Genomic DNA, 25,500 nt, shown 5'->3' with positions numbered 1-25,500 from the left:
TACATTCCTTTCTTTTTTGCCTCTCAACACTCCTATGAAAAATAGACCTGAAACCTCAAAAGTGGAATATAAGAGGCATTTGGGTTTTGTGAAGAGGCTTAGAATAAGAAAATAATCCTAAATGTAAGATACTTAGGTTATTTCTTTAATCCATCTAATTTATATTTTAGAATTACACAAATTAAGTATTCTTTATTTCTCAAAGATATCATAAAAATTATGTACACAAGTTTTGTTTTATACATAGTAGTTTAAAATCATATATAAATGATATGTTGTCCATTTGCAGTTTTGAGTTACTTATCATATGGCTAAATTTACTGAATTTATTTTCACAGATAACATTTATTATAAATTTAAAGATATGAGAGAAAAATATCCTGCACAAACATGAAATGAATTTTAATCATTTTAAGGAAGATCATGTTTGAGGTTTCTCTGTGGCTAAGAAATATATATTGAGTTTTTTTTTTAAAAAAAAAGATCTGCAATTTAGAGGTTTGAGGGTATTAAGTAGTAAGTTGAAGTCAAGGAAAACTATCTTCAGGGTCAATTGCATTTAAGAACCAGAAGACAGTATTAGAAAGGGACTAAGAAAAACTATTCACAAAACTGACCATAAAAGGCCAGATTGAGTTTGGGTTGGAGGAAATCAAGTTTGCTTGGTTTAGAGAAAGTGGAATTGGGACTGAAGCCTGAGGAAATATCTAATAGTAAGTACCTAAAACTTAACCAAAGGGATTCTTATTTAGTTGGTATAAAGAAGGCATCATTCCGTGTAAATAGACTTAAAAGCCCGAACCAGGTCTCCAAAGGGAAAAAAGACTGTTTTTTCCAAAGGAAATACTTCAGCTTTAGACAGAAGAGTGGAAATTAGCCAGAAGACTTACAGCCATGAAAAGTAGCACAAAGAAGAGTTTGCAGACTTATGAGAAGTCAGAATGTTGGGCTTTTGGCAGTGACTGTGTAATACTTTAAAAGTGTACTAAACTGATTAAAGTGAGAAGGTTTGTGATTACCTCATCTGATATTGATTGTACTCATAAAGTTTGCTATGTACTAAACAATAGCTCTTGGGGACAAGGTGAATGAAAGTGGTGCTACTATATATAAAGAAAATGTAGAGAAAAGGCAGATAAGGAAGGGTCCAAGACATGGTATTTATTGAGCAATCTTGTTTTCCTTTTTCACCCTAGGGTCATGGTAGAAAGTTAAAACAGAGACTCAACCTTGAAAGATGTAGAGTCTGGCTGTGGAGTAGAATGCCCCATCCTAATCTATTCCCTATTTCTAACTTTAAAGACATGCTTAGATATAGCCTTAAAAATACCCAATTATTTCAACAGCTAGATGGCATGAGGTAGTATCAGTGTTGTAAATTGATATTTTGAGAAGTTAATTACTTTAAATATACATTTTATATACAGATGCACTGTACTGAGAATCTCTTCCTTAGAAGCATTAGGTTAAGTTGTTATTGTTGTCATATCTATTGCTACCACCAACATCATCATCACCATCATAATTTCATAAAATACCACCATGTAAAATCAGCCTACTTAAATATATCAAGAGTTTTTAAAAAGCATCGATGAGATATAATTAGAATAAATTTTGAAGGAAGACAAACACCTTACCTAATGTAATGTGTCATAAAGAGACAATACTTTGGAATAAAATTAGTATTTAGATTTTAAATTTATTATGAATATTTCATTAACTAGTATGATTATCTATTAAATATTAGTATAATGGGATTTGATTTATTCTCATCTGGTATTTTTTTAGGGGCATACCTGCAGTCCTAGGGAGTATAGCTAAGGCATAGCTGATGTGTCACTCTGTGTCTCAGGGCCTCAGATATACGAGGCATTGCTTTGGAGTCACTTTTTCTTAAATGAATGCACTCATTTATTTATTTTTATTTATTTTTTTTTGCTTCTGTTGGCGGGGGGGGGGGCATACTCGTAGCACTCAGGGGTTGCTCTTGGCTCTGCACTCAAAAATTGCTCCTGGCGGTGGTGCAGCATTAGGGTGGTTGCCTTGCACGCGGCTGACCTAGGATGGACCGTGGTTCTATCTTCCAGTGTCCCATATGGTCGACCAAGCCAGGAGCGATTTCTGAGCGCATAGCCAGGAGTAACCCCTTAGCATCACCGGGTGTGGTCCCTCCCCCCCCCAAAAAAAAAAAAAAAAAGAAAATTGCGCCTGGCAATCTGGGGGACCATATGGGATGCCGGGGATTAAACCTGGGTCAGTCCTGGGTTGGCTGCATGCAAGGCAAATGCCCTACCCACCGTACTATAGGGCCAGTTCTGTTAAATTAATTTATACATAGTGGTAGTGCGTCTCCAATATTTTAATTGAATGGTTGACTTTCTAGAAAGAAGTAGAGAATTGTTCCTATATGTTATGATGTTTTCATTTAAAAGGTCATCAACTTGAATAAATAAAAATGACCACTAATTTAATTTATTGCTTTAGTTTTTTAAAAATAATGTTTATTAATTTAATTTATGGCATTTGTTTTATTTTCTACATTAGTGTGCTTTTATTTTACAGTGAAATCACAGTAATGATTTTATTTTCTTTTGGTTTTTGGGCCACACCTGGTAGTATTCAGGACTTACTCCTGGCTCTGTGCTCAAAAATCACTAAGGCTAAGGAAACCATATGGGTGAAAGGGGATTGAACTCATGTCAGCTGTGTGCAAGGCAAGTGACCTACCTACTATACTATAATTATGACCCCATTAATGATTTTTAATATGGGTTTGATAGGTATATTTTCTGCGATAAGAGTACAGTTGATTTAATTTTTCTAATTTTATTTACTTCTAAAATATTTAGGAAAAGTAAATATATATATACATATAAAACTTAATATACCATGATTATGTTTAGTTCTCTAAGGAATTAAAAATCCTAAATTGTCATAAAACAAAGATAGAGCCAAAATTTATTACTACTTTAGCATGATAGTAATGAAACTACATTATTATAATGAGTTTTTGAGAATAGAGAATTAGATTCATTCTTCCCTAGAGCCTGTCAAATAATAGATATTCAATAAATATTAACGAAATGTGACTGTCATTACAGTTTGAAATCTGGATCTATTTTTTGAGGGGTGAGCTATACTTGGTGACACTCAGAGGTTACTCCTGGCTATGCACTCAGAAATTACTCCTGTCTTGGGGAACCATATGGGACACTGGGGATTAAACCCAGCTCTGTCATGTGTTAGCCGTGTACAAGGCAAATGCCATATCACTGTGCAGTCACTCCAGCCCTATGAAATATGGATCATTTTAATTCTGTTTCACATCATCTTGATTATTCAGGTAAAGTTAAGGACTTGCATTGTAATTGTTATAAGATGTCTTAATTTTTGTATTTGTGATTAAGACAGTGCACATCTAAAAGGCTTAATATATAGGTTTGTAGCAATGGGATACATTTTAAAATGTTGCATAAAAATGAAAATAATTAAAGAATATATATGTCATGAAGGCTTTTTTACATATAGTCATATATTATTTAGAACAATATAAACTATATCAGTTAGGTAGATTATTTGCTATAATTCTGTAACATCTTTTGTGTACTTCCCTACTGCCTCAACTTTGTTTACTTTTTTTTTTTTTTTTTTGCAATATGATGTTTTCTGTAACAGTTTACAAGCTCTCACATGAATATATTTTTCAACTCTTGTGCCTGATATGGTACTTGATGTGAGATGCAACTCTTTGGTTTCTATGTAAATTAATGACTAAATAAAATAATGCATGTCATTATTATTTAACTATATTATTTCTGGAAGGTCACTTACTACTACATCTATTGACTTTATATTTCAAAACAAATCTAAGTAAACTGGGAAAGAGCTAACACATGACTTGAGGGAGTTAGCAGAGGCTATCTTGGGAGCTCTACATTAAGGAATGTACAATGAACAAAATAGATAGTCTCTGTTCTCATGGGCTTCCCATAAAATGAGACCTTACCCAAGAAGTTTGACGTATCAGGGAGCAAAATAATGTAGTGATATAGTGCAGTTTTATAATGTGATTCAGTATTTTCACATCTGTAAGAATAGAAGGAAGGAGTGGAAAAAGACATATAACCTTTGATATATGTTTAGATTTTGGTTTAAATAGGCATAAACAGTAAATGCATAAAAATGCACTCATTGGGCTACAGCTTTCTCAAGCAATATGCATAGACTGGAGTTACTAATAAAGTAGAAACAAAGTCACATTTAAATTTTATTTTTTTTTAAATTATTTTGGGAATGCTCTCAAGCAGTGTTTAGGCAGCTCTCAGTTATTCTCAGCCATTATGGCCAGCAGGTCAGTGTGAGGAACAGAGGCTGATGTGCTTCTCAGGCCCTTGTAGGGTTGTCAGGGAACTGAAGCCCAGTAGAGCAACAAAGGATAGGGATCTCCAGACTGACTGCATTCAGTGATGCTTAGAGAATAATGTTGTGAGTCAGTTGTATGCAAGACATTAACCTCTCTACTATCAGACTTTATATAATAATAAAATGTTCCTCAGGTTATAGACAGTTGATCACCAACAGGCAAGGATCTAACCCATTTGTGTGTGTGTGTGTGTGTGTGTGTGTGTGTGTGTGTGTGTGTGTGTGATTCTTACCCAGATAAACTGTTTCTATTTTTGTTTTCATTTCTTTAGAATACAGTTTAAAATTCTTTGCTTCCTTTAAGTTTTAAAACAACTTTATATCTTATGTAGAGTAAGGTAGTTGTTTATTTTGTTTTGTTTTTGTGTGAGTTGTGTTGGTTTGAAGGTATATATTACTTACTTTATCTGTGGTGTGTATTAATGTTTCTATTTTCATCTAGTCATTGGGCTTTAAAATGATTTCTAGGTGGCTTCTGAGTATTGCTAATAATTGTATCTCTTTTCTATTTCTTTTGATCCTGAGATTTCCTGTAGCGTTTGTTTTATCAGTCATTCAGTAGAAAATGTGAGAAAAAGAAAGAAAATTATATGAAATGCATAAAGAAATAATGAAGAAACAAACAGGATAAGAATGATTTTATTTCATATTTATCTTGCTGTGAAAGTTATAGATTTAGATTTGTATTGTAAAGGAATTTTATCATAAAACCTTTTCTTACTGATATATATTTATTTTTATGAAAATACAATTTCTAATGTACAAGATGAGTATGAAAATATCCTTATGTACTTCCTGGAATTATATTAGTAATAGTATTATAAATTTAAGAAAAGGGAGATGCTTTATAGAGATGCTCTATAAAATAGCATGAATTTCTACTTATTATTAATGATATGAAATTCATAAAATCAAGTCATATAAAATAGAATTATTTCAAAGACTTTAAAATAAAAAGTATGGGGGCCGGAGAGATAGCATGGAGGTAGAGCGTTTGCCTTGCATGCAGAAGGATGGTGGTTTATATCCTGGCATCCCATATGGTCCCCTATGCCTGCCAAGAGCGATTTCTGAGCGTAGAGCCAGGAGTAACCCCTGAGTGCTGCTAGGTGTGACCCAAAAACCAAAAAAAAAAAAAAAAAAAAAAAAAGGTATGTCTAGATATCATAGATTTATAGAGTTCTGCTTTGATACCTCTTTACTTTTTATGTATTATACTTCAGATAAAATAATTTTATTTTAGATAACTTAGAAAATGCCCTTTGTTTCAACTATGGTTGAAATAAAGCAGAAAAAAAATACCATCTACATTTTTTTTTGTTTGTTTTGGTTTTTGGGCCACACCCGGCGGTGCTCAGGGGTTACTCCTGGCTGTCTGCTCAGAAATAGCTCCTGGCAGGCACAGGGGACCATATGGGACACCGGGATTCGAACCAACCACCTTTGGTCCTGGATTGGCTGCGTGCAAGGCAGATGCCGCTGTGCTATCTCTCCGGGCCCGCATCTACATTTTTCAATTTGCTGTTTTATTTTGGCGAGGATTGCCACTCAGATGAAAGGTTCATGTGTCTTTTTAAAATAAATAAATAAATAAATAAATAAGTACCTCACAATTTTATATTGTCTTTGACATCAGATATATTAGGAGCTTAAGCAATAGATACTTAGTCAAAAATAATGGGTAGAACTATAACGATGTGACATTATCATATAGAAAAAATGATTGGTAAATTTTCAGACTTTATGAAATGCACATTAGTTTGATTGTATTTACTATAGATGTTAAAGTTTTTTTGAATATTAAAATTTGGCCTTGATTGTTGATTTTAAGACCACTTTTACATTTATAATGCAAGAAACTATTTTAGTTACTCTTGGGAGATATGTATTAGCTGTCCTCAAAGCTCAGATAACTAACTTTTGAATCTTTGAACTCTTTAAGTGAAAGTTTCAAAATTAAAAGAAATTACATATTTGTATGGTGGACATAAGATTTTTATTACTAAGGTCAAACTAATTTTAAATTGTGATATATTGTTAAAATACACATTTTAAGACTAAAATACAATTGCTAACAGTGGTATGCAGAATTACCACTTTTTAAAAGATTAAAAACAGGAAATAATGTTTTAAACAATGAATCTAAGGAAACGGATAGGAACTAAGAAGGGAAAGGATTAAAGGCAATCACTATAAAATAGCTATTCTATAGTTCTTGGGATAAGTGGGAAGCACTTGGATTAGGGTATGGAAATTGAAAATATGAAATAAAAATAATGTATAAAATAATTATGAGCTTTTCTATTTGTAAATATTGATAGAGGAAGAAACACTAAAATACTTTTTAGTTTATATGACTAATATAATAAAACTTGTTATAACATATGCAAACATATGATGTTGGGAAGAAAGGTCATATAGGAAGTAGATTCAGTGGAATTGGGTTAATCTATGAGGGAATAAGGGTTAAAATAAGAAGTAAGGCCTAGAGATAGAAATTTGGAGAAAATCAGAGAGTGATAGATAGGGTGTGCTTTATATTAAGGCAAAGGAAAAAATACATTATATTGAGAGGCGAATACTTAACACATTAACTGTATTGACTTATTTTCAGTAAATTTCCTGAATTTGTTCACTATTTGAGAATCTTTCCAACTTGAACTGAGTATGCTAGGGCAACTAATAAAATTTTGTTTGGCGTTAATGTACTGCCTTGCATTCCTAAGATATTTAAAAGTTGTTTATGGTTTTTTAAAGCAAGACTTAAGACTCCCAGCTCTTGAATGATGTATAAATTATTTCTATAGGTCACAGTTTCATTTTAGAAAGCAGCCATGTATTGTACAGGGGTAGAAGAAGTAGACTCAAATTTAGGAGAAAAACTAGTGAACATAAATGATCCTTAGTTTCTGTAAGAAATATTTGAAATTTAGATTAATAGGTGAAAATTTTTAATATATGACCCTTCTTTTTTTCATTGCAGCTTTGTTTTAACAATAATGTATTTAAATTTCTGTTACGAGTTATGTAAAATCCCTTATACCTTTGAGAAGGCAAGCATATATAAAGATTAAAAGCATGCCACGCTCAATGACTAGACACTTGTACTTAGTTGATCCACACCTGATAGTTTATGAAACAATATACATTAAGGAGGCAGACACTTTCTAAAGGAAATGGCCTTACATCCATTGGAATGTTAGATGTCCATAAAAGATCTGGTCATCATTGAGTGATATAAAATATATTAATTTTAAAGCACTAGAGACTGGGGCTGGAGTAATAGCATAGAGGGTAGATTGATTGCCTTGCATAGCACAGACCTGACTTTGATCCTTGGCATTCCATGTTTCCCTGAGCACTGTTGCATATGGCTCTCCAAAATAAATTAAATAAGTAAATAAAAAGCACTTGAAACACTCTGTTAGAGCGTGGTGTTGGAAAATGTATGAAGTACAAACAGCACTATAAATCAGTGCCTAAAATAAAAAAAAAAGCACTCAATGCTTGATATGTGATAAACTATAAAAAGAAAGAAAAGAATGTCAGTATTTCATCCTATTATTTTCTCTTCTTTTTTGAGCTATACCCAGTGGTGCTTAGATCTTAGTTCTGGTTATGTGCTCAGAATCAGCCTTGATGTGCTTGGGGGGCCATATGAGGTGTCAGGGATAGAACCTTGGTCAGCAGCATGGAAGGCAAACATCCTGGCCCCTGTGTATCACTCTAGCCCCTTCCCCTCTTTTTAATGTAAAATTATTATGTTTTAAAATAAGTGATATCTTTTTTTGATGAATTGTGGCTATGATAAATATATGTTAATGGTATTTAATCATATTTATTGAGGTAGTGTGCTCAAGAATTTAATATAATACATTTTTATGTGAACTATAATTTATTTTGAGTAATAATATGCATGCTTGGGGCCAGAGAGATAGCATGGAGGTAAGGCGTTTGCCTTTCATACAGAAGGTCATCAGTTCAAATCCCGGCACCCATATTGTCCCCCAAACCTGCCAGGAGTGATTTCAGAACATAGAGAGCCAGGAGTAACCCCTGAGTGCTACCGGGTATGACCCAAAAACCAAAAAAAAAAAAAAAAAGCATGCTTGTTATTTATAAGGTTCAAATTTTATTGTTTAAACTGTTTAGTGACAATAAACAATTCAGACAGTCAGAGCTTTATTTATCTCAGGTTTATTATATATTAAATATATATTTATTATTTGCTATAAGTTTATTATGCTTTCAAAATGCAATAGAATTATATGTTTAATAAAAACAGACTAAGAACTTGGTTTTAATTATCATAAAAATTGAACTCAAGATATAATAATTGTCATACTTAAGCCTTATGTTTGGAATATTTGAGAATATTTTAGAATTATTTTACTAGTTTTTATTATACATAGTTACTGCTACGTTAGAATTGTCATTAGTTGAAGCCTAACAAAATTTCCCTTGACCCGAATCCATCTTTTCATGGGTGGATCATTGTGGCTTCTTAAATTTTCTAAAGGTGGTGACAACAGTATTTTTCATCCTATGTTTTTTTTGTGGTGTGACTTTGCTAGTTTCCCATCAAAAGTTGGAGTCCAATTTCTTTTCCCTTGAATCTACAATGACCTTAATGACTTGTTTGTGATCAATAATGTGGTGGGAATGAGGCTATGTGACTTCTGAGGCTAGGTCAGGTCAGAAGAAATCTTGCAGCTTCTCTGATCTTTTGGAATACTTGTTCTTCTACTTTTTATTTCCAGGATGCTCTTACATTGTGGTTCCATACTGTGAGATGTTGAATTCCAAGGTCATGGTCTCTCAGCCTTCAAAGTTATCTATCTGAGTTTATCAGTCTTTTTGCAAGGAAGCCCCATGGATGTTTGAGTTTTCGCAACTAGGTCCAGATATCATGGAATTTGCAGAGACAATCATTCCATCTTTCCATAATTTATTTGTCCAAATTTCCAATGAAAGTATACAGAGCATAACAAAAACAGTTTAATTTTCTCCTTGTTGGATATGTATTAATAGCTAATTAGGTCTAAATTAATTTCTGAAATTAGGGTTAACAAAAAGCCTTATGTGCTATTAAACAAAACCTAAAAGTTCTTGTGACCATCTGGCTGGTAAAAACTATTCATAAAATTTAGTTCCCACCCTGTTCTTAACTCCTGCCAGATTGACTTTTATTACAGCATTAGGTCACCATACATTTTGTCAAAAAGGAATGTATTAAATATAAGGTCATTTTTACTATAGTCTATGAATATTTTCAATGGTTGACTTTTCTAAACTTAGAATTTATGTTAATAAAATAAACTACAATTATATTGATAGTGGCTACTTTAATTTAGATTACAATTATTCTACCACTCTACAGAGATGGTTTAAGATACATGTTATAAGTCCTTCATTTGGGGTGGGGTGGGAGGAGGGAGATTTGGGACACTGGTGATGGGAATGTTGCACTGATGAAGCGGGTGTTCTTTACATGATTGAAACCCAACTGCAATCATATTTGTAATCAAGGTGTTTAAATAAAGATGTTAACAAGAAAAGTTCTTTGTACTTGGTTACATTGTATAGGAGCTCTCTAAACAAAAATAAAATCATCGAATGATTTCAATAAAATAAAGAAGTATAATAGAATATTATGGAGTCACTATTGTATAGATAGATTGTGCAATAGTGTAATGGCTTTGGGTATGTATTTTTAAAATGTTTACCCTAAACAGTGATAATTTAATTCTGTTTTGTTCAATGTATTCATTCAAAGGTAACCAAGTATGATGAGATTTAAGAAAAGCATTTCTAAAGAAATGTCTTTCTGTGCTACTTTAATATCTATTCAACCATACTATTTTGTAGCTATGATGGGAAAAGATAGGCAAAGTAATTTGTAAAAAAAATTCTTGTTCCCTTTTTTTAAAGTTTTTGTCTTTGTCTTGGTGCCATAACTAGCTGTCATTTGGGATCTGCTTCCAGAGATCGGTGCTAGCACATAGTCCCTGGCAGATCTCAGAGACCATGGGTTGCTGGGATGAATTTAGGTCTTCTGTATGCAAACATGAACTCAATCTATTTGAGTCCCTTAAAAATGTTATTACAAATTACTTATGGGTGTTTCCTCTCTTCTATTTGGTTTCTTTCATATATTCAGAGATATCTTTGAATATTTTTCTATTTTGATTTTTTTCTGGCAATGCTAGAAGTATTGTGGAACATTGATTTTATTTTTATTCTCTAATAAAAATACTTGTAACCTTTAATATGTAGTTCTTTAGTATATAAGGGATTCATTATTTGTGAATCACAAATGGAAACATGTAGAGGTTACACTTGCCATAATCCAACCCCAGGTGAACAAGTTTGAAGCAGGGGTGTCGCAAGATCAGACTTAAAGGAAAAAAGCATGGGGTCGGGATTTCCTGCCTACAGAACCAAGCTGCCATCTCTCTGTACTGTCTTCAATATGACAGACTCAATCCACCTGTGTGTGGGAGGGCCAATAGTTAACAGACATGAAAGTACCTATCTAATTCGAATCAAGCCTATAGAGCCTATGGAGGTCTTTACATCTCATCAAAGGGTGAGTGGAGAAGAGGAAGCTAGGACAGTCTCTGATTTTGTGTGTGCTCTGTGTGTTTAGCCACAGAAATACATAAAAACTATTATTATCTGATTTTTCTTTTAACCCACCTATATCCTCTCTTGTTTTAAAAGATCTTAGTTCATCTTAGTCCTCCTTTTGTTTTTTTGAATTTGCTGTTCCAAATCTGCATACTTAAGAGCTAGAAATAGAATAGAGTTCCAGTACAGAAAGAGCTCTCTCTCTAAACAAAAATAATATTATCGAATGGTTTCAATAAAATAAAATAAGAAAAATAATAGAATATTATGGAATCACTTGGATGCTGAGCCTGCATCCAATATGTGAGAAGGCTTCTAGAAGATAAGGAAGAAGCATTTTCTTTCCCTGTCTTCTTCCTCTACCTCTCCATAATATCAACAGATTGTGACTGTTGTTAACTATTTCTAAGCAAGATTGCTCCAAGGATCCCTGTGACTAGACAATACAAATGTAATATATAGGTCCGGAGTGATAACACAGCGGTAAGGCATTTGCTTTGCACGCAACCAACACAGGACAGACAGCGGTTCAAATCCCAGCATCCCATATGCCCCCCACAGCCTGCCAGGGGCAATTTCTGAGCACAGAGTCAGGAGTAACCTCTGAGCACCTCTGGGTGTGACCCATTCCCTATCAATGCAATATATATTTGGTTTAGGGATCACACGTGGCAATGCTTAGTTCTTACCCCCAGCTCTGAGCTCAGGGATCACTCCTGGTAGGACTCAGAAAAACTTATGTGGTGCCAGAGATTGAACTTGGATTTGTGAATTGTAAGACTAGTACCTTACACCCTACATCATCATTTCTCTAACCCCTAAAATGTAGTATTTCTAAAAATCCCTGTAAAAAGTTCTTTTTGGTCTAAAAATTACATTTGTTTTGTGGTAAAGATGTTTGAAGACTAAGAAAGGAAGAAACTTGCTCATTGGGATTCTGAAGACAGTAAGAAATAAATAACTAGAGGCTGGAGTTATAGCACAGTGGTAGGGTGTTTGCCTTGCATACTGCTGACCTGGGACAGACCCTGCTTCCATCTCCGGCATCCCATATGGTCCCCTGAGCCTACCAGGAATGATTTCTGAGTTCAGAGCCAGGAGTAATCCCTGAGAGACCCTGTGTGTGACAAAGAAAAGAAAAGGAGAAGAGAGGAGAGGGGTGGGAAAGTGAGGAGAGGGGAGGATAGGAAAGGCAGAAGAAGGAAGGAAAAAGAAGAGAAAGAAAGAGAAAGGAAAGAAAAAGGAAGGAAGAAGGAAGAGAGATAAAGAGAAAGGAAATTAAGTAACTGTATTTGCCATAAAATTGATAATGAGATAAGGGCATCATGAGATTCCAATTCTTCAGACAAGAGGTTGGCATTCATCCTTCCCTCCCTTCAAACAATTACTTTCAGGTTACAAGCATTCTTTTGGTTTGATATACTCAATTGCCAGTACCATTATGGGGAGTTTTCGTTTGTTGTTTGTTTAGATTATTTAAGATTATTACTGTGTTCAGAAGAGTAAATAGTTCTTGTTGTCTCCAATTATTGCTTGGCCCCCTCCTTCACTTATCTGGAAAACAAATGAAGTCAGTCTCTGCATTTATGTGGGAAAGGTATTATCGTTTTTTTTTTTTAATGATTAAGAATAAAAATAGGGTCTGGTCCAGAGGGAAGCATCTTTAATTTTAGTATATTATAGTCTAGAAATAGCCAAAGAATTAAAATTTAAAGCATTTTTAAAAATCTATGGCTGGAACCAAAGATGTGAAGAATAATGCTGAGCTGAGAAAAGACTAGTTGGCAGGGACTGGATCAGACAGGATTTTGAAGATTCAGATAAGGAATTTTTGAGTTTCCAGAAGCATAATATGACCAGATCTGTGTTTGTACAAAATCACATATCAATGTTTCCATAATTGGAAAAGCAACACTAGTGGAAGGTATATAAAACACTACACTGCTTTCTGTGTATAACAAAATTATTCCCCCAATAATGTGTAAATTAATCTTTTAATACATTCTTGGGTTCTTTGATGGATTGTAGGAGAATAGTATTGTCTTTGTTTGCAAATTGTCTGTTATCATTGACATCTGTATGAAAATTATGTATTATGATAGCTGTTTTGTAGTTCCTATTATTCTTTCTTCACTGATTTCTTCAGTTTTTTGTTTGTCTTTTAAATTAATTTTTGCTTTGTTTTGTTGTTTGGACTTTTTTTTTATCCAAAACTCAGTGCTCAGGGATTATTCCTAGTTGTACTCAGGAAACCATGCAGTGCTGGTGATCTATTGAATCAAGTCAATTGCTTGCAAGGCTTGACTCTTACACTCTTGTACTCTTGTACTATTCAAATCAAGATTTGATTTTATGTGGAGTTTGACTATGATTTGTTTAAGTCTGCTTTTATTGTGCTTATTTTTCTTTTTAGCAAGTTGAATCTACATGTTGTCTTTGATTAATTTTGAAAAGTTATGAGTGCTTATGACTAAAATATTTTACCTACCACTCTAAATGGTATATTAGACCCTTTGATATGCTCTCAAATGAACTGTTCTCTTTTTTTTTTTTTTTTGTTTTGGTTTTTGGGCCACACCCAGTAACGCTCAGGGGTTACTCCTGGCTATGCGCTCAGAAGTTGCTCCTGGCTTGGGGGACCATATGGGACACCAGGGGATCGAACCGTGGTCCGTCCAAGGCTAGCGCAGGCAAGGCAGGCACCTTACCTTTAGCGCCACCGCCCGGCCCCCCTCTTTTTTTATTGTAATTTCTTTTTCTTTGTGTTATATTTGACTACATTTTATTAACTTATTTTAAGATTCATTGATGTTTTCCTCCCTGTATGAGTTTATTGACAATTTGTTCAAGGCAGCCACATATTTTTCTTGTTACTGTGCTTTTATATTTCTAACACTTCAATTTGATTCTTTTTCCTAGTTTGTCTTCCTACTAAAATTTCCCATTTGTTCATACTGGTGGTCTACCTTTCCACTATTGCCTTTAATATATTAATTACAAATATTTTAAATTTCCCATAGATAATATCAGAATTTGTAGTATTAGTGTTTTTATTTATCAATTGAGAGTGTCACTTGCCTTCATTCGTCTCTAGCTATTGTATACCTCTTCTTTTTCTACTTTAATTTGTATAAACATCAAAAAAGTTAATGTACTGGGGGGGACGGACATGTGCACACATGTACACATGAGCACACACCTTCACTGGTGGTTAGATACAAAGGCCTAATGATGTCACTTTCATGGACTTTGTGACTTCATGGACTCACTGGGCCATACCCAGATGTACTCAAGGGGCCATCAAGGCTGCACTGGCTGATGCAGGGGAACCATGTGGTGCTGGGAATTGAACCTGATCAGTGCCTGTGCTCCCAACCATTGTACTCCCTGGCTCTAGGGATTGGGTTTTCAATGTGTTCATTGAGTTGCTATCACCATAGGCTTGGAATTTATGTAGCATTACTTTGTGTTTAGGAAGGAAACTGATTTGCTCTAATGATTTACTCAAGATTTGATCTGACTGACTGCAGCTCCTTTTCATTTTGGGGCAGAGGGCACATCTAGTGGTACTCAGGGATTACTTCAAGGAGCTCTCCTACTGGGTTTAGGGAATTATATGCATGTAAGGGATTGAATCTGAATCTATGCCCTGTGCAAAGCAAGTGCCCTGACCACTGTCCTGATCACTGCCCAGATCTCTCTGACCTCTGAATCTTTTACTTACTTTTGGGCCTTTGAGAAACCCCTTTTCACTAGAGCTCTTCTCTAATTCTCTTGCTCTTTAAAGCTTACCCATATGGTATTATAGGACCAGGGTATCATCCGTTGCTACTTTGCTTGAGCCTCAGTGACAGGTGGATGTTGTTTCAGAGTATCATGGTGTTACAGTGACAGGGCTTAGGGTTGAGGGAATTGTTTCTGTTATTTACTCAGTGAAAATAATGCAATACCTATGCCAGTAGAGCTACTAGAATATTTATTTTCCTTCAGTAGTTTAAAGTGGTTTGTTATTTTTGAGTTGTCTAAGAAAATTTTATATTAAGGATGAGGGGTCTGGTGGGACCTTTGTTTTTTTCTAGTTTTAATTTTCTGCTACAGTAGCTGTTTCACCTCTACTTCAGGCCTGCTACCCAAGAGAGGCTCTCCCTAGTCTTTTTGCTTTTCACCAGTTTTTCTTAGGAGTACTTTGAGGTGTATGGAATAGAGTCTCTGAGCAGAGGAGCAATCTCTTGATCTTTCTGGCTCCCTGAATTCTTCTCAGGCTAGCTCACACTCGGCCTTTCACTATTTTATAGAAAGCGTGACAAGTTATAAATAAATAACTGGTATTCCATCAGGTAGCTGCTTTAGGTAATCAGGTAGCCTTGTCTGGTACTCGTTGATTTACACATTTCACCTGAAAGTTCCACAATTCTCACTTCTATTTTCTTTCTGCTATTTGAGGCCAGGGGTGTGGCAACCCCAAGTTATGCTCAGGACTTATTTCTAACTCAGTTTTCAGGGATCACTCCTAGCAAAACTCGGGAATATATGGGATGTTGGGGATTGAACCTGGGTACTGGCAAGCATGCTGTCTACTGTACTATTTCTCTGGCCCTCCTGACAATATTTTTTTAAATCTCTGGTAGAGCCTGGTATTTTTTCTTTTCAACATTTCCTTTACCACTCAAAATACATCTTTAAGACAAATTCTGAGAGAAGGAACTCATACATTGATGGAGAAAGGAGCTTGCGTTTTTTTGAAACAATGTAATCATTTTTAAGACAAATTTTTCTCATAAGATATATAAATTCCTATCATATTATATATATTTATTGTGAGCAATGTGAATTACAAGTTTTTCACAGTTATACTTAAGGTACATAGTGACAGTAAATTAGGGCCATTTCCACCATCAGTGTTGTCCTCCCACCACCCCTGTTCCCAGCATGCATCCCATACCTCCTCCTTTTATCCCCTGGACAGCTAGTGTAACAGGTCCTTTTGTATATAACTTGTTGCAGATCTTGATTCTGTTGTCGTTGATTTTGGATTTGGTATTTAGACCTGATCATTATTTATTTTCACACAATGCTCATGTGACTGTCTAGGGTTTTACTTTTTTTTTTTTTTTTTTGTGGCTTTTGGATCACACCCAGCAGTGCTCAGGGGTTATTCCTGGCTCCAGGCTCAGAAATTGCTCCTGGCAGGCACGGGGGACCATATGGGGTGCCGGGATTCAAACTGATGACCTCCTGCATGAAAGGCAAATGCCTTTCCTCCATGCTATCTCTCCGACCCCAGGGTTTTACATTTTAAGGAAGTAGATCAATCTGATCCTGAGGTCTGCTCCTCTTTTAGTGGTTGTATGGGGACCAAGCACTAACAAAAAACCCAATTATGCTCATAGACTGTTGAGCCCTCCTGGTCATACTCAGGGACTATGGGTGCTGGGGTCCAAATCCAGTCCATCACAAATGAATAGCATATGTTCTGATACTTGAAAACTTCCCTACTTAAAGACTTGAATTGCTTTTTTGTTTGTAACTTGGACTACTCTGATTCTTTACTTTTCATATAATTCTTTTTTCTTTTGTTGTTATAGTTTTTGTATCAGTTCTTTGATTTTTTAAGGTTAAATATTAGGCAATTATGATATATTTTTCACTCATTAATTTGTGAAAAGAATATATACAGTTGTGTTATCCAGGATTCGAATACCTTTTCTTTTTTTTCTTTCTTTTTTGGGTCACACCCAGCAGTGCTCAGGGATTACTCCTGGCTCTACACTCAGAAATTGCTCCTTGCAGGCTTGGGGGATCATATGGGATGCCGGGATTTGAAACACTATCCTTCTGCATGCAAGGCAAATGCCTTACCTCCATGCTATCTCTCCAGCCCCTCAAATACTTTCTTAACCTTAAAAACACAAAAACAAAAAACAAAGAACTGATTCAAAAACTATAACAACAAAAGAAAAAAAGAATTGTATGAAAAGTAAAGAATCAGAGTAGTCCAGGTTAAAACAAAAAAGCAATTCAAGTCTTTAAGTAGGGAAGGTTCAGAGCACATTATATTAATAGGTACTGGCAAAAATTTAGAGTATTTTCTAATTATTTAAAATATAAATTATTGTATGGTGCTTAAATAAAGATATTATCTAAAATTAAATATAACATTGTAAGAATTATTGGGAATTTGATGAAACATTAAATATTTTAGAACAAATACATTAATAGTTCACTGATCATTAAAAAGAACACATATTAGTGAATACTTTATGCTTTCTCTGATTTATACTTTACTCTTTGGGTTTTTGGTGATACATAAAAACACTCAAAGTTTTTAGATAAGACGTAACTGTGTTATCTACTATAGCCACATCTTTTTCAAACTAATTTTATAGCACAGGGATTGATGAAATATGAATACTTACTTAAGAATTCAAGAATGGCATTTATTTTTCTGTATATTAACACCAATTGGATGGAAAAATGGCATTTGAAGAAACTGAATTTGAAACAGGATCCAGAAAATAATTTCTGGTAGAAATTTCTGGAATGACAGGGCATTTGGTAGGTAAATATCAATAAAAATTCTACATTCTACTTAATTAGCCAAGAATATGTTTTATATTAAAATATTAAAAGAAAATGATCTGTAAAGATACCTTTACTTTAAATTTTAGTAATCAATTTTTTCACATTATTTTTATCATTTTATTTGTATGCTCTATATGTCTTCTCTAAATGAAAGACTTACATTATAAGGGGAATTATACTGTGTGTTGGAAATTTATGACAAAAAATGAGTACAAGTCAATGACAACAGAGCAAGATACCCCATCTACAACAAGCTATACACAAAGGTGACCTGTTACATTAGCAGTCCAGGGGCAATGGGAAGAGTTAAGGAATATATGCTGGGAATAGGGGTGGAGGAAGGACAACATTGGTGGTGGGAATGGCTCTAATTCACTGCTACTATGTACCTTAAATATAACTGTGAAAGACTTGTAATTGACATTGGTCATAATAAAAATTATTTAAAAAAATGAGTGCATATGCATAAGGTTTAATATGAACTATTTTCAAAAGAATGTTTTTTTAAAGTAGATACTGAACTGTTTAAGAATAGTGAGAGATCTCATCTTTATACTATAAATATTAAGTGTAATTTTATTGGCATGAAGAAAACAGAGCTATTTTATTTATAGTAATTCTTTGAAATTCTGAAAGGAAGAAATAATAGCAGCTATTAGCTCTCAACCCCAAACAAAGAAGAATACTTGTCTTGTGAAAACGGTCTTTCCTAGGAAAAACAACCAGAGCTTTGACTTAATACTTAAACAAACTGAGCTTATATACCAAGGGAAAAGCTATTTACTTTGAGACTCGGTTTATTAAGAACCTCTTCATAAACTGGATAAACCCGAAAGGCCTTGCTAAGAAAGAACTTGGATATCAATGATAAGTTTCTATGTTTTTAATCTAGTAAGCTTTAAATATACATTCTGAATTTAAACAATTTTAGTTAAGGTCATAGTTAGAATTATTAGATAGAATAAAGTTTCAGTTAATAAAACCTTTTATTTTGAAGCACTTATAGAACTACCGAATGCTCTGGATTGTAGTTTTCTACACACATCCTTGCTTAAGAGGAGTTGGTGAAATGGGAAATATTAAGGAGATAGGGAATAGAGTCTCTGTCATGAGAGCAAGACTATTACTCTTGAGATTTTCTGTAAAATATAAAATATACTTTATCTCCTAGACTCATAAGTTTAAAAACAATCTTTGTACTATGTTCAATTTTAGGCAGCAGGAAGCTCTAAGTGATAGATTTTCCCAGCAGAAACATTTTCCTCTTTTCTGTAGGGTGAAATAATCAATTTCTCTCTTATTGTTTTAAAAGGCTGAAATTGAATTTTTCAACTTAGTCAAGTTACACTTGTTTTTATTGGATCTTCCTGCTATGTTCTGAAGGTTCCTATTAATATCATATAACCTCTCCAAAACTGTAAGGCATAAACCTAACAGACTTTTTGAACTGAAAGTGAGTTTTTGCATCATCTGGTCAAAGTAAAAGGTAAACTTGGTTTAAAACGTGTTATGGCTTTCAGGTGTACAGTTTCCCACCTCAGCAATTGTCAGCCACCAATTCTTCTGGCTCCATCCACCCAAACAGTACTCGCTACCTGTTCCAGTCCCACTTCCTGCTCTGATAACCATCTCTGTTGAGTCTAAGGGTTTATTTGTTTTGGTCTTGTTTGTGTGTTTTATTTCTTTATATTTCATAAACGAGTGTCCCCATTGAGTATTATTTTTCTTCTTATGACTCATTTTACCTTTTATTTTTTAAGGGAGCACACCTGGCACCAGACCATTAATGTAGCTAATGAAATTAGAATAGAGGTCTGCATATTTGATATAGAAAAATATGTGTTTCTTCAAAAAAAAAAAAAAACCCAAAAAGAAAAATACGTGTTTCTGCTTAACTTTCTCCTAAATTATGTAGTAGGTTAAAGAGAAAAGAGAATATTTTGTATTTGGCCTATATATGTTTATTTGTAGATCTGAGATATTAAGTGGTCTGAAGATAGTCTGTACTGAAGATTACCTTAAATCATGTTATACCTTAAAACATAGAGTAGAAAGATAATGGCGCAATGAACACTATAAAAATCAGCATTTGGTGTTAACATATAGTTTTATTGTGTCTGTGCTTTCTATTAACAAGGCATTTTTTCTTCCTCACCTAAACATATGTTTTTAAAGAACAATTCCAGTTAAAAAGTTTTGTTTGGGGGTGAGTAGAGTGATAGTACAGCGAGTAGGGTGTTTGCCTTGCACATGTCAACTCAGGTTTGAGCCCCAGTACCCCATAAGGGAAGAGCACCCTTTTCCCTTAATTCCCCAAGGGGTGATTCCTGACTTTGAATAGATATGTACCCTATGTATTTTAACTGGTATGAGTCTGTACTAATATTTCTATATTATTATTATTATTATATGCAATATATTTTTCTTTCATCCAGAATCAATCAAACAGGATGACATAATAATTCTAATACAAAGCAGGACAAATAAATAGTAAACATTGGGGGAGATGAATATCCATTATGAGACTAGATACAATAATGCTTTTTTTTCTCCAACCCAAAAATAAAATTTATAGTTTGAAATTGTAACTAATTTAGATACTCATAGATCTATGATTTTGCATTTGAATATTTTTTGGTTGTCAAATTATTTACCTTTTCTCTCTGCAAACCTGAGGGTGCAGTAGTTTATATTTACCTACTCAGTAAATGTTCATTAGTTTGAGTTGAATTTGTCTTTAATTATAGCTCATCTGCCACTGCTTCCCTGTTATACCAGGAGTGTGACCTAACATACGATCTTCATTGTTTTAGAATATTTACTGTGATTTTTGATTCTGTATCTACTAGTACACTCTCCTTTTTTCCTTTGAATAGGTTTTTTTTTCTAATTGCTGTACAGTTAAATGAATTTCCTTGGGAAATAAAAACAGTAATAAATCCTTCCTGTGACTATAATTTAGTAGGAATACTTTTTATTATTCAGAAAAGCCTGCTTTTCCAACCATATGCTACTCCTCAAGATTTCAAATTGAAAACCAAAATGTAGTAATAAGCTTTGTTTGTTTTATAGAACCTTTATGCAAGGCTTGTTGAAATGATAAGCTTTCTTAATACTTTAAATGTTATTTATAGAACATTAGCTCTTTAACTGAGGGACTATAAAGGCGAATAAATTGGAAACTGAAGCTTTAAGAGTTAAAGTGATAGATAAGGGGAGGGATGGTATAATCCTGTAGAAGGACTTTAATAGTATTGTAAACTGACACTTCAGTTAAAAAATGTTTAACCATTTTTAAATAAAAATTATTATTACTAGATTTTTTTGTGAATATGATAGCGCAAACTTGGTGTATTTGTAATGCATTCTTATGAATTTAATGACCATATGTTTTAATTAATTTGAAAACTGTTGCTGGCAGTTGGTCAGGACAGGAGCTGGCAAAGCTCTTCACCAGGTAGTATCAAGGGGCTGTTTGACAGCTCCCTTCCTTATTATAAAAGCCTTTATGTGATTACATGAGTATTTGCTGAGAGGCCGGGTGATGTTTTCATTGTGAGCTACTTGATGCTATATGGTACAACCATTACTTTTATCAAAAGAATATTTATACTTCTGTTTCAATAGTGAATGATGTCAGAAGTAACTCATAGGAAAATTAAAATGTCAAACAGCTGTATCTAGCAATGCTCCTACAGTGCTAAGTATTGGACTTGGGGACTCTGTAAATCAGGCATTTATTCCAGCCTTTTTTGGTTTGTTTGTTTTTTTTGGTGTTTGTTTGTTTGGTGTTGGGGTCACAACTAGCAATTCTCAGGGGTTATTCCTGTCTCTGCACTCAGATATTATGCCTGGAGGCGCTCAGGGTATCAAATGGGATGCCAGGGATTGAACCCAGGTTGGTCTAGTGCCAGGCAAATTATCTCTCTGCCTTTACTGTCTCTGGCCCCTGTTTCAGTGTTTTGAAATACCCAAATCCCCAATCCTCTTGCAATTTTTTCTTTCAGTCTTCATATATTTTTAATAGTGTTCTCGTAAACATAGATATCTTAACTGTGTTGTATGTGAAAAATAATAGAAATAACTTGACAGTGATATTAAATTTTTTTAGCTAAGTCTAGGGTACTAGCAATTTAGGATCATTATATAGTAGACGTAGACAAGTGATTGGGATGATTGAAAACAGACTCTGTCTCCTCTAATAAATAGGTGATTAGCCTATTTCTGAAATCATATTTATTCCATTGGTATAACCTTTTATTAAATTCCCAACTCAAACCAGACTACATTCTTTATTGTAGATTATTATTGTTAATTTTCATGTTCAAAACTGTAACTGTACTTTTCTTCACACTTATGTGCAAAATATAGTTTTAATGCATTATTAATCTCTCAAATATTACTATATTTTGAAAGATACTTTATTTTAAAATACAGAACTATTACTGTATTAATACATATTTCCAAGATGAAATTGTAATAGCCAAGATGAAAGTTAACATATGACAAAATTAAAATTTGAATATCAATATCTGCACACCAGTCTTTATCAGTGCTTGTTACTGTAAACATGACACTTGAAACCATGAGAGTACAAACTGAAATTTTAATTTATACATTTGGGAATATCAGTGTTCCTGATAAGTCTTTTAATTTTCTTATTTTTATATGAGCTTAAAGCCATTTCATATGCTTACAGGGGTTCCCAACTCTTCATTCATACAACCTTTACATATCTGTTATTTTTGTAGGACCTTCATCAAAAACACAGACTGACAGCTCTTCTTAAGTAGTAAGATCAAAACAAGTAAAAATGATCTGAAAATATAAGAGCTATTCACAAATAATATTCATAATTTGATGAAAAAAATCTCAAAAATAATCAATGCTGGGCTGGAGCAATAGCACAGCGGTAGGGCGCTTGCCTTGCACGCAGCTGATCCAGGACGGACCTTGGTTCAATTCTCGTATCCCATATGGTCCCCCAAGCCAGGAGCGATTTCTGAGCATATAGCCAGCAGTACTCCTGAGTGTCACAAGGTGTGCCCCCCAAAGGAAAGCAAAAACAAACAAACAAACAAACAAATAAATAAATCACCACTCTTTCTAGGACCTGAGAACCCTTTGGGCATAGTTTATATTTTTAGTCCTTAGAATCAGTCTCAACATCCCCATTCTCATTTTCTGTTTTATATGCTCTAGTGCCAAACTGAACTAGCTTGACTCAGTAGTTTACACAGTAGCCAGTATATGTTGAGTATTCCTGCTTCCTTGAAAATTTAAGAAGTGCCCTGGTACTGTGTATGGAATGCAGAATTAGCTCCTTATCTTTGGGGGCCCTAAGTCTGAAAATACTTCTTAATCACCAGATTCTGGGATTTTTTTTTTTTTTTCAGAAAACATGTCTTCACTTTCTAGATAAGAATCCAAGCTTATACGTTTTGATAAGATGTCCATCTTCAATAGCGTTATTGTTAAAGAATTAAGTGCTGAGACACCTAAAAGGATACTTTTGAAGATGTTGTGGTAATCTCAGTCTCCATTGCTTTTTGGGGGAAGATTAGGGGTTTATACCATACCAGCAAAGCTCAGGAGTTACTCTGACTTTGCACACAGGAGTCTTTTCTGGCCATGTTTGGGGAAGCTATATGAGTTGGGATGGAAATTAGGTTGGCTGCATGCAAGGTAAACTCCCTACTTGTATTATGACTCAGGTCCCTCCAATGCATTTTTAGGCTCTGTCCTTCATATTTGACTTCATGTTGCTTGAATGCAGCAGTGCTAGAGGCCACAGGGCCACCTTGTGGTGCACAGGGATCATGCCATGCTGGAATCAAACCTGGGGCCTCAGCATGCCAGGATTGTATTCTTATACTGTCTCCAATTCGTTTATTTTTATATCTGTCTCAGATTTATGAGCAATAGAGCTTCTCTGTTCAATCCATATTGTTGGGCATACATTCAGGTAGATGCAAATTTTATGTTAACAATTAAAAGTTGACCTCTTGTGGCATCTTGATTTATTAGAAAACTGTGGAAAGAGGCTGTAAATGTAGCTATTTTGCTTGTTTTCTTAAAACAGGAATTGTAGGTTTAGCTGCCAAGTCACAGAGATGGCAGGTATGAATACAGGACATACATTACATTTTTATCCTGAAATTTTATCCTGAAATCCTGAAGTTCTGTGACATAATCTCTCAGGATGACACTGTCTTGCTTGAATTGCATTTTAGATTTCAGAAAATGAGGCACATTAAACATGGAAAAGGGCAGAAGTCAGATTTCTAGATAGGACTGCTTTTGGACAAGTCTCTTTGTCCAGAAGTATGAAGGTGTTCCTAAGTAAGTCTTACATAATCTCCAAAACACTGTTTCATTTCCAAAATACATGAATCCTATCATTCACCTAAAGCTTTGCTATTATTCTTTACATAAACAGGAAATTACTGTGGCAACTTATTTGTAAATTTGTAAATATAATGTAAATAAGCTACCTTCTAAATGACCATTTAAATCTTTTCTCTGTATTTGTCCATAGAGCCATAATGTTTACTGACATGTCTTCCTGTGCTGTGGTCCTTAATTGGGAAGTACTTCTTAGAAGAGAATTATAGTCTTCAAATGGGATAATTCCATGGTTTAAAAGTTGCCACAAAGGAATTCACTGGCATTAGAACAAAACCAGATTTATTCCTCAATACTTGTCCCTGAGGTTCTAAAATGTTACTATAAATGCAGAACATTCCTATAGTTACAGAGATTTATTTTCAGGTTAATTAGTTACTCAGTGTTTTCCTGGAAAGTTCATATGCTTTAGAATGTACTGTGGACTGGGCCATCAGAAAGATATGAGAAGCAGAATGCCCTGTTCATTAAATGTCTGGTGTGATAAAAGACTTGTAGGTGATTTATGATTTCTTGGATCTTTTAAATTTAAAATAATTATTTTAAACATTCATTAATATGCAAATGTTCTGTTTCATTGAGATAGCAGAGTTAGAAAACCCAAGAGGGAACAGAAGTTTTTTTTGAATTTGATGTATTGCCATAATTATTTTGAAATTTTCATATTTTTCTAAAATATTTTTAATGGCAAAATTCTTAAAATTGTAATTCCTTTTAGTTTGTCAGTATTTTAATATTTAAAAATATGACACATTCCGTATATAGAACTTACTCATCATACTAAGAATATTTTGAGTTTACTTTTAGTAACTATATAGACTAAAAAGGAAGCCTTTTATCTAAGTAAATGTATGTATTTAAATTTTAGAAAGCACTTTTTCTCTTTCTCTTATTTATTTCTTTAAATAAAACTGTTTTACTTTAAAAATAATCAACCCAAAGAAACAGGTTTTGTCAAAGAAACTAAAATTAAATTGAAAAATAAAATGTGTAAACTAAGAGAATAAACTGCAAGATATAAATATTTGTAGGTAAAATAAACATTTATATAGGGATTTGTTAGAATGTTAAATATAATATTCTTGTGTTGTAAGAGAAATAATTCTATTTGAATTTCTTTTTGTTATTTTTAGTTCCTACTGGATCCTTTAAAAGAATGTTGATTATAGTAGAATGATACAAAATATTTTCCCCTGCACTCCTCCTATTCCCAAGGCAATATAAATCTGTCGCATCAAAAACACCTAAGAGAAAAATATCAGGATTTATATTTAAAACCTACACGTCAATGTTTCAGTGCTTGTTTTGTGGCAGAAAGTAAGCAGATTTTTGTCTTTGGTATAACTGGACTAGAGAAATTTAAAAAAAAAAAACAGTGTCATATAAAAGGGAGTGGAACTATGTATTTTTTTTTCCTAGAGTAGGATAAAAAAAGATCCTTAAGAATAAGTCTCTAGAATA

At 33.9% G+C, this 25,500-nt stretch overlaps 1 protein-coding gene across 6 annotated transcripts in view; it reads left to right on the top strand.

Moving 5' to 3' along the window:
* The window catches only part of SSBP2 (single stranded DNA binding protein 2), a 282,705-nt gene that overhangs the window by 115,284 nt on the left and 141,921 nt on the right, over positions 1-25,500 (top strand). The gene's annotated exons all lie outside the window — the stretch shown is intronic.

The sequence above is a fragment of the Suncus etruscus genome, chromosome 2 (assembly GCF_024139225.1).
Source record: "Suncus etruscus isolate mSunEtr1 chromosome 2, mSunEtr1.pri.cur, whole genome shotgun sequence".
NCBI classification, from domain to species: Eukaryota; Metazoa; Chordata; class Mammalia; order Eulipotyphla; family Soricidae; genus Suncus; species Suncus etruscus.
Note: the sequence above shows the minus strand (reverse complement) of the source record. Positions and strands in the feature narration are given on the sequence as shown.